The following is an 11,109-nucleotide window of genomic DNA, read 5'->3' on the forward strand; positions in this document are numbered from 1 at the left end:
TCACAACTCCCCACTCCCAATACTCGAATAGAGACGGAAAAAAAAAGATTCCCCGTATTTCACACGTAATCACGACCCCCTATGAAACTCGATCTCTTAAGACTGAGTGGTCACACATCGCGCTCACGGCCCAGTCACTTTGGGTATCAACGTTACCAATTAGTCTATTAGCAATCTCCCTCTTTCGCCACCACTAAAGACATGAGACACCGCTCACTGCCATTAAAACCATGAGGCACCGCTGCCCCCATTAAAATCTGTTACGGGAACAGATTCAACACTTTTTTGAAAGTGTACGTAGCGTGATCTAGCGATCTTACTTCAGGAAAAAGACGTGAAAAGGTTCACCCATGGAAACACTCACATTTTTTTTCTCTCTCTCTCTCTCTCTCTCTCTCTCTCTCTCACCGTGTATCTCTCTCTCTCTCATCGTTTACCAAAGCTCGCCCCACCTAACCTCACTCATTCTCACAAAGCAATTAAATGGACTATTTAAAGAAACACAATCGTTTCTTACAAAAATAGGTTTATTATTCAAATAACCCAACAAGAAATGAATAAAACAAAGCAAAGATTAAAATGCATAATAAATGAATTATCGAGTCAGATAACTAAACTCTAAACTGCAAAACACTTCTGATTAAAGAAGTCTCATTATGGCTAATAGCCTGAAATCCCCAAAATCTCACATACTCCCCAAATCAATAAATAAAAGTCATGTCAACAAAAACAGTCTACCACATAAAGAGATTGACATTGCAAATGACATGTCCTTTTCTCAAACTCCCAAGTCCACAGACATCTGTCGAAAGAATTAAACATGATAGAAAACTCCCAAAAATATATGAAATGCAAAACACAATAATGGAAAGTGTAAAATGCATAGCCAAGTTATGGCAAACGTAACATAACAAAATAATAATATAAAAGAGGTATGAATATTCATATTAAATCTCCCACACCAGTTCAAAAGTTCATAATGATTAGAAAATCATGGTAAAAATCACAAGTTCAATTTCCTCCCATAAAAACAGAGATTTGAAACTCTACCTTATCTGCCGATTTTCAAAGCCTGGATCCTCTCCAAATCTATGGCTGGACAACTGCAGTTCTATCACGTTAATGAACGATCAAACTCACTTTTAGGGCAGATTTTGGCATAATCTAGATCAAAGTAACGCACGTACTCACGAATATACATAACACTCCGGAGATCACCTGACCGGCAATATTGCTGAGCTTCTCGCGTAGATAGCTGAGGAATCAAACTATTTGCTGAATACAAAGATTTTACATCAAGTCTCTCGCCTTAGTTCCATCTTGCTCCAAAAATTCTTTCATCACATCTTAAAGCATTAAAGCTATGAAATGCATATATGTGTCCTTTAAATATATGAACAAAGAAAAAGTAAGTCTGGACCTTCAGCTCCTGCAATATTGTTCAAGCGATGATATTGTTCCAAAGTTTAAGTTTAAAGTTGATAGTAAAAACACCTTGTGTCATTCTCAGTTTTATTCTGACACAATTAGGTATTTACTTAACTACGAAATTATTTGTACACAAAAAGACTATGAATGCCTTAACAGGCTTTGTTACTTACCAGAAAGCCAGACCCCACAGAGTCTGTTAAGTTGGGGTACTCCTTGAGAAACTTTGAGACATTTTCATTACTGCTATTTGAGTCTGTCTCAAATTACTGGCTGTATATTATTTGAAACTGTAGCTCTTGGTTCTTATATATTACAAGAGTTTTAAACATCCAGAAATGCTTTATATCCGAGATCAGATGTTCAAGATCTGAGTTGTATGATGTTTGTAACACCAAAATATTAAGAATATTTTGTAAAAATATTCAAAATGTCTTTGCTCTTCTGTAATCAGTACTAAAGGACTCCACTTTATTTCAGATGAGGGAATGAACAGCAAATGAAGAAACCTCTTAGACAGGGACATGAATCTCACTGAGCTGAAACTACAGGTGAGTCTCCTCAGGAATTGTTATTTTTCAGGAAAATTGCATTTGAAGTGAACTTTAAAGTCATAATAAATCAGCCCTTATTAGGACTTCCTGAATAATCTTTTGCAGGCATCCCAAGCCCAGTGGTTGGTAAGTGCAGTCAGCGCACCTCATGCTGTGCACTGCAGGTGTTAAATAAGGTTCTTTGCAGCGTCTCTTCGGCCCCTTGCTGCATCTACTTTCTTGCATTTTACTGTACCTCCTTTCATATTCTCTTTCTTCCATCTTACTTTCCACCCTTTTCTCGTTATTGTTTCCTGGAGCAACTGCTTTGAAGTTTGCCTCCTTCTACACCTTCAGTTTCCATTTCAGCACTGAATGACCGACCTCATAGGTCTCAGGGCTTGGCCTTTGGTCTAAATTCTGTTAGAATAATAGTACCATATAGCCTATAGCCCCAATTCCTCCAGACTGTTAACCTCTTTTTGCGAGTTATGTATACATATCAGAGAAGAACTACCTAAATCTAACTTATGTTATTCAAATTCATGCATTTGCTCAGACTAAGGTAGCCAGGGCTTTTCTGCATTTTCAAATTCCATTTTCCTTGAATTGTCTTGTCCTTGTGAATGTAAATTACATACCAAATGTACTAGCAAATTTAAATGCAATAAACTCAGTTGTGTAGGGTGATTTCAGTTAGCTATAGAGCTGGTAATCTTGATTTATTCCAGAGGAGATTTGGAATGGATACCTGGCCGAGATTCCTTTCCAGAATTGAGATAAGAATCTGAGTCTTAGTTTCAGTGAAAGAGCCATGATTGTAGAGATTATGTTGTTTGTGTAGTAATCCCTCAACTTAATGGGCTTTTATATACTTACAAACTATATTATTTGCTATTTACATTTCCTATACTTCCATTTTAGTTGTGATTCATTTTTAGATAAATCTCTTGAATTGAATGTTAAGTGTAACGTACTGTGTAGGTTAGAAACTTGGTTGAATTGCTCTTAGTCATTACAGCCGTTTGAATCTGTCTCAAAATACTGGCTGTACAAAAATGAAACTGCAGCTCCTAGTTCTTGTGAAAAAGACACCATAAATATATTTATGTTGTCTGACTTATTCTCAGTAGTCTATATGCTAGTCCATACAGTATTGGGTCCTGAAAACATGTGTTCAGTAAATTAAGTAGCAAGCTTTGAAACATTCTAAATTAGATCTTTATGAAGTTGAATCCCCAGAGGGGGTTAGTACTGTGAGCACACATCATGCTCTGCACTGCAGGTATTATCTAAGGTTCTGTGCAGCAGCGTCCCTTTGGCCCCTAGCTCCAACCCCCTTCCTGATATTATACCCCTGTTCAAATGCTCTTTCTTCCATCCTGCTTTCCATGCTCCCCTAACCTTTGTTTCAACATTTTTCAGTGCTGAATGACTTCATACGTCCCAGTGCTTGGCCTTTGACCTGAATTTTATATTTCAGTTCCAGTTTATGAAGTTGAAGTGATTTGAATTTGGCACATGAAAGACCTGGGAGATTGAATTTTGGTCTCTGGCTAGAGAGGAGAGATATCTAACCAATGGGATAGAAACTTTTAATGATAATAATTATTCAGTTGTGCTAAGAGGCTACTGTCAGTATTTTGTGAATTTTGCAACGTAGACTAATTTTTTTTTGTAACTTTTAATACTTCCTATTAGATTGAATTGAATTTCAGAAAGGTATCCTTGATAAAACAGTAATAATTCCTACAATTAGATACCCCATTTATCCCCTCTTAGTAAAAGACTTGTGTATAGGATGCTTGAAGCTTGATTGCAAAACAACTTCAATTTTCCATGTTTTAATTGTTTTTTGTTCTTCCAGGTGAATCTACAGTTTGGCAAGGCGCTTTGCAAGCAACGATTGTACCGTTTTGACAGCACTTGAAGAAAATAGCAATGGTACAGTTACGTAAACATGAGTGGTACATTTTCATAACCCCCAGTGGACAAATTGTGGAAGAAAATAATCATGAGAAGTTGTATAGGGCTTTAACAAAGGTACGATTTTAATTCACATAAGTAAGGTGTCTGGGGAAGTGTATCATTTTGGTGGGACAAAAGAGTTGTTCAGGTGGAGCTCAAGTTATGGATTTAGAGGTTTTGGTTTTGCAGAAATGAAAAATAATGATACATATTTAATGGAAATTGTGAATTAAAGAAGAGGTATTAAAGTGCCCCGGTGCTTAATTGTGCAGCATTTATAGGTGATACCCAGTGTGTAGCTACTAAAAGATTGATGTCAGTATTGATGTAGTTATTGAGAAAGTGAAGTTTATCCATACAAGTGTTACAACGGCAGTATTAGTCTGGGTGTAGCCTTCAAGGTGTATAAAATAATTGTATATGCATCAGTCCTTAAAATGAATATCCATTTTGCATGATTAGTTTACGAAGGGGAGATAGTTGTCAAGAAACAAAATAAGATAAAAAAAAGTTTGGCTGTTTATGCAGGAATCTGAGAATGCTGTCATGTCAGAGTGCTTTTAAAAACCACTTCAGAGAACTGAAGTGAAAGTAAATCATCAGGAAGTGTTCATACAAAGTCTAGACATGACAGTTTGTCTGTGCATGCAGGAGGAGGATTGACAAGCCCCATTTAACAGACTAAGCACAAACTTTTTAATTAAGTTTTATCTGCTACAAAAGTTCCCTTGCAACTATTTTGTGTAACTCTAAGAAAAGATCTTGCATTGAGTTATAAATCTGAAATTTAATTATTCTGTAATTAAGTTTTTTAATATTCGATTTTTAAACCCGTTGGTCAAGAATATTAGTGTTGTATTAGGTGACTTAAAATTAAAAATCTTAACAATATGAGGGGTGGGCAAAATATATAAAAGGTTTATATATCAGTATACAAAGTGTCTTAACACTTTATTTCAGTTAACACTTTATTTCAGGTGTTCAATTTCGAGGACTTGGGTATCATAGACTTAGATTTTTATGTGTGCTCAAAAGTGGCTAGCAGTACTCTACATTTTCAAACCCCATTTTCCCAACCACCTTTCAAATCTACCCACTCTCAATTTCCTTTCCAGCGCTGAACGACCTTATAGGTCCCAGTGCTTGGCCATTGGCCTAAACCCTATATTCCATTCCTATATGTTCCCTTTGCGTGTTCTTGAGTTTAGTAAAAAGCTTCTTCAAGTGTCAAGTATAGATCAGCTGAGGTCAGGAACTGTGTGCAATTGCTGTCAGCTCTGAGATATCTAGAAAGTGTTCAAGTGCAGATTATAATAAGGGTCTTTGTCACTTAACAGACTTTGTTACTTCCCAGAAGGCCAGACAGACAGACTCCACAGAGTCTGTTAAGTTGGGGTGCTACTTGAGAAACTCTGAGACATTTTCATTACTGCCATTTGAATCTCATTGTGTCGCATTCACCTGACCCGTTTGTACTGATGAATGACCTGCATGACCCAGTCCCTATAAGCAGAGAGCACAGGTCAACACTGACAGTTATACGTCTTATATGTGAATGTCAGAATTTCAACAGCAAATGTCAAGTTTTGGAAATAAACAAATCCTTTGGGCCAGCCCTATGAGAGTTAGAATATTTTGACTCAGTGGTCTGGTTAAACTGCTAAATGATAATACAGTACCTGTGGTAACAACTGCACTAGTTTTGTTTTGGGTCAGTATTTTGTAACCAAGCCTAGAATGCTGCCATAGTTCTGCACCATAGGTTTATGGTCAAGACATTATGCACAGTGATACCATACCTCTCCATTCTAAGCAGAGTATAAGTAAACTGTCAAAACTAAAGCTTTAGACCAGCTTTGCTATCCATTTTGATTTTTCTGTTTCTGTAGTGAGCCAGCAAATATTAGAGAACATAAACAGGACTGAAAAGTATCCTGTGCAAAACTTGAATTTGCAGTTTATACACAGGGACAGAGAAGTGGAAATTTTACCTTTTAGCAAAATTTTTGCACTGCATTAGTGTAACACTTGCATGGATTATGCAAGTGCCTTGTGTGCAGTAATCTTATTGGCACTGTATTTCATCTAGAAATCTTTCTTGTGCTAATTTAGGTCACTTTTTTTTTCCCACAGGCACATACCCTGTATTCTTACCGGTGAAGTTTCTTCTCTTTGTTGGTCGCTGACAAGCCACAGGAGTTGGTTTCTTGTATAGCATGCTGGTTTTTTCAGTGTCACGCTGTAGGTGAGTGAAATAAAAGTGTAGTAACTGCAGTTAGAGGAGAGTGAGTCCACAAATTATCATGTAAATCAAGCATTTTGTAGCGTTTGATAATTAGAGGTTAAACTGTAGTGCCTGAGCTTAACAGATGCCTTTGGGGTCTGGCTTTCTGATAAGGAACCCTGTAGGGGGTTAGTGCTTGAGGTGCACTGTAGGCATTACTTAGGTGCTTGCAGCATCCCTTCGGCCCCCAGCTGCTTCAGCCCCTTTCATTTCCTTGACTGTTTCATAGTGTGAATGCGAGGCTTCTCTCCTGTTACACCTTTAAAGCCTTTTACCTTCCCTTTCAGTGCTGAGTGACCTCGTATGTCACAGCACTTGTCCTCTGGCTTAATTTCATATTCCATTCCATCATTTTGTACCTCCATAGGTCCCTTTATCATTGAGTCCAGTTCTGTCCAAGTCATGAAGTCTCTAGGTATAGGCCCTGCTGGGGGGTAGTGCCGTCAGTGCACCTCGTGCAGTGCGCTGTAGGCATTACTTAAGGTTCTTTTTCAGCTTTGCTTTAGCCCCTAGCTGCAGCCCCTTTCGTTCCTCTTACTGTACCTCCATTCATAATCTCTTCTTCCATCTTACTTTGCACCCTCTCCTAACAATATTGTTTCATAGCGCAACTGCTTTGAGGTTTTCCTCCTGTTATGCCTTTCAAACCTTTCTACTGTCAGTTTCAGTTTCACCGCTGAATGACCTCATAGGTCCCAGCGATACAAGCGCTGTACTGCAAAGAGGCTGACAACACGACCAGTCGATTATCACGGTGAGCCCTACGATAGTCTAGAAGGTGCAATGTGTTGCTACCCTAATATTATTTATCTTGGATTTTGGTACATTTATATCTATTTGTTTATGCATTTTTTTAATAAATGAGGTCTCTTTCTTACTTCTTCCTAATGAACACTTTAATATTCTTTGGAAGCTTCTGCAATTTCAAGTCAAAGGACCCCCTGTGGGGGCCATGTTCCATATGAATAGGTTTCGTCTACTGAATAATAATAATAAACATATGACCTGTCTACTCAATGACCCTGTATGCAGAGAAAGGTCAGCACTGACTGTTACACATCTCTTGTGTGAATGTCAAAAGTTCAACCAGGGACAAAAGTCCAGTTTTGGAAATGAACGAACCCCCTGGGCCATGCCCTCTGAGAGTTCAGTGTTTTGACTCAGTGGTCAGGTTAAACTACTTCATACACTAACGACAGTAATGAATGCACAACTAGTTCTGGTTTTGGGATCAGTCATGTGTCCCTAAACTAGGAATGCTACCTTATATCTCTTCCATAGGTTTAATAATAATGATAATTTATATTTGTATATACAGTATATATTTATTAATTTGTTAATTTGTTTTCCTTTTCTAATAACTGATCTTTTCTTTCTGTGTTCCCCATGACCTTCTGTTACTTCTTGTTAATGAACACCACATTATTATATTCAAGACAATGCACTAATACTGTACATTTTAAATTGAACTAAAGCCTGGGACTAGCTAGCTTCACTGTCTATTTTTTTTTTCTGTTCATAAAATTAACAAATTTAAATATTTTACAGGGTTTGTTCAGGGAAGGAGAAATGGAGAGGGGAGAAAAGTGACTTGAGCACTTTTGTCACAGACATTTGCATGGAAAGGGGAACAGTGACAATTTCCTCAGATATTTACAAAAATATCGTGCACTAGGTAAGTGAGAGAATAGTGTATATAGTCAGTGTAAGAAGAGAGTGTGCCCATAAATCATTATGTAAATCATTTTGTATTGAGTACAGGGTACATTCATCTAATTGATCATTAAGCACCACTGAATGCATCGTTCCAAATCATTCGCAATGAGCATTGAAAGTCGAATGTTGCCTGTCACAGCTATTTACTCTCCATTTCATTTTCAGTGCTGGATGACCTCTTAGGTCCCAGTGCTTGGCCTTTGGCCTAAATCGTTATCGTTCTTATTTGGTCGAGCCAGCAGTAGCTTTTCTCCAAGAAAGCGGAACTGTGTTGCTAATACTTTTTCCGCTCTGCGCTTGTATATTATTTCTGCACAATATGATTCTCTCATGCACTTGCCTTGAATCTCATTGATGGTCACCCTTGCAGGAAGACAGTGCCTTCAGTGCACCTCTTGAGGTGCACTTTAGGTATTAATAAAGTATGTATTCGGCTTCCCGTTAGTCTGCAACTGCACCCACTTTTGAGCTTTTTATTTTACCTCAATTTCAGCTTCCTATCTTCAGATTCCACCTTTAGAGCCTTTATTTTCTGTATTGCTTCACCTTGCTGTCCAGCCGCTCCCACTCCCTCTATTTATTGAGCACTGAATGGTCAAGAGCGTCCCAGTACTTGGCTTGGCAGCTTAAATTTCATGAAACAACTTCCGTGTCGTCACATGCTTTCAAAGTAGTCTCGCTCTTGGTCAGTGCCACGTTTTCATTGCCAAGATTATTATGGGGCCATGTAAATGCATCCAGCGGTCTTTTTACTGCATTGCAGTTGCTGTTATTGCTGTTTGTATATGATCTTTACAGCAGGCGTTGCTGCCTCAAGGCTGACTAGACGTACAGTTTCAAATTCAAAACTTGCGTTTGGTGTTTGTACGGAAGAAATACCAGCACGAGAAGTTGGAAAGTAAAACGTTCATACAAAGCAAAAACCAAATATAATTTGTAAAAAGAGTGAAAATACAATTGAATCAAGAGTTAAATAAATGAAGATAAGCAAAAGCTGTGTTTTGGAAGGCCTCGACCATGGCACAGAGACTGACACAGCTGATGCTTGCGCTTTCTTGCTGCGTAAGGCAACAGATTGGGCATCTGGGATGACCCAGTTTGGGTAGGCCAAATAATATCTGAATATCTAAATGGGAGCTTAACCTGATTCCTCATTCTGGGTAGAATGATTTGAGTTTTAGGTACTTTAGGTGTACTGGTGATTGGCTGAGTATTAATACGAGGATTCACAAACAGGTAGACAATTCAGGAACCAACGTACCCCGTAGGGGGGGCAGTACCCCTAGCTGCAACCCCTTTCATTCCTTTTACTGTACCTCCATTCAGTTACCACCCTTTCCTAACGATTGTTTCAGAGGGCAACTGCTTTGAGGCTTTTTCCTTCTGTTACGTCTTTAAAACCTTTTTTGCTCTCAGCTTCCCGTACAGCTCTGAATGACCTCATAGGTCCCAGTGCTTGGCCTTAGGCCTAAATTTAATATTCAGTTCCATGCCATGACCCTACATAGCAAAAGTCCATGGAATTAAATCCTCTTATGCAAAGTCCACAACACAGAAGTTGTTCAAATAACAGCTCTAAACATTTATGATTTTGAACAAAAAACAGTAAATAAAATTAGTAATTGAACCAAATACTGGATATAAAAAGAGCAATACGCAGTGTTCGAATATACTATTCTAAGCCAGGTTATTTGATGGCAGAACAGGGAAGCCATTGTTAAAAGGTGACAAGAATTAAGACATTTTTTGATAACCCAGTGGGTACAATCAGGCAGGTCATCTTCAAGGTTCTGAATGTATGGCAGTAATTAAATGAAAGTGGATTTTGTACATTTTTAAACTGAATAATCTGTTAAATATCAACCTCCTCTAATACACACTGTAAAACAATTGGGTCATTGTGTAGTCTTGGTGCCTCAGATGTACCTCAGTTGTGGATAACTGAAAAAGCAAGTTTTGTTTTAGGCTCACTTAGTGTAATAAATGAAGTAGTGCAGTATTAGACTTTATATTGAGTAACATTTTTTGTATTCATTGCAGCCTACGTTAGGTGTCCAAGAGCCAACAGAGGCCCCTCTTTATGTTATCATGTCTCCAGTGGGTCCATATTTTCCAAGTGGATATAAACCTGTGTCCTTGCTAGCTAGCTGATCTTAAGTTTGTCAGGGCATGGCCAGGTGGACGTGTCATGACCGACACTCACTATTCAGGTAAATAGTTAAGTAGCTTCGTGTGATTTAAATACAGGATGTTGGTGTCTGTTTATTAGAGTACTCTGAATCTTTTAATGATTAACACCTGTAAAAGGAAATTCAGTACTTACAATAAGTATGGATAATCCACCCAGATGCAGAAAGACTTAAATACAGTATTGGTAAGAAATTCTTTACTTCATAATGAAAGATCCAGAATGACTTGACCAAGACAATACAACCATTACAAGAACTTACCTACATTGTGTTTTTCAAGTTTACTTAAGGTATCCACCTATTGAAGGTAACCTGTTTCCTACTCTAAAGGAGTTTTGTAGAGGTATATTTAGTCCCCTCATATATGATGTTATTTTAGAGAGCTTATACTTGTAAATGAAGATATTCAGATGTTCTGCTGTTCCCTTAAAAGTAGAGAGGTTGAATTTGATTCCAAATGTTTGATTCATAACTTGGGCATTTTTTTATAGCATTATTCTTTACAAAAACCTTTGGTTGAAAGCCGGGGGAAGGATGAAGAGAGTCTGGAAAACAGGATTATGCAAGGGAGAGAAGCGAGCAGCAGTGGGCATGGGATAATTCATGCCCATTTCATGTCTGTCCTCAAGAAACACTGTTGACCAAGTCTGCAATGAAATAAATTAGTTATTTCATGCCCATTTAAATGATAGTTCCTTAATTTTGTTTTATATTTATTCAACAAATTTGCAATGATTGATATTTATTTAATTTAGAAGCATGGTTTACTAGGTGATGTAAATTATAGTAAAATGGCTTTTCTAATAAAATGGTAAAAGAGTTCCATACTAAAATTAATGAGATTTGTAATGTTGAAAAAATAAAATTTGTTTAATTTAAACAAGGGCATCTTTTTGTCAATGGTGATGTAACCCAACAAGAATTTTCAAGTGAAGGACAGGGAGGACAACTCCTTGTAAAAGTTTTGACAAAAGCCAAAGGGTAGTTCAAA

The 11,109-nt window shown here is 37.7% G+C and overlaps 1 long non-coding RNA gene across 2 annotated transcripts; it reads left to right on the forward strand.

The window, feature by feature from the left end:
• The first annotated feature begins 1,908 nt into the window (after positions 1–1,908).
• LOC136837381 (uncharacterized) lies at positions 1,909–10,135 on the forward strand. Of its 2 annotated transcripts, XR_010852681.1 has the most exons (5): positions 1,909–1,979; positions 3,841–4,004; positions 6,063–6,174; positions 7,762–7,888; positions 9,970–10,135. It is a non-coding gene; the product is annotated as an uncharacterized lncRNA (long non-coding RNA). The 2 variants fall into 2 exon arrangements; XR_010852680.1 differs by lacking the exon at positions 1,909–1,979 and having other exon boundaries at positions 3,616–4,004.
• The last annotated feature ends 974 nt before the right edge of the window (positions 10,136–11,109 follow it).

The sequence above is a fragment of the Macrobrachium rosenbergii genome, chromosome 59 (assembly GCF_040412425.1).
Source record: "Macrobrachium rosenbergii isolate ZJJX-2024 chromosome 59, ASM4041242v1, whole genome shotgun sequence".
Lineage (NCBI taxonomy): Eukaryota > Metazoa > Arthropoda > Malacostraca > Decapoda > Palaemonidae > Macrobrachium > Macrobrachium rosenbergii.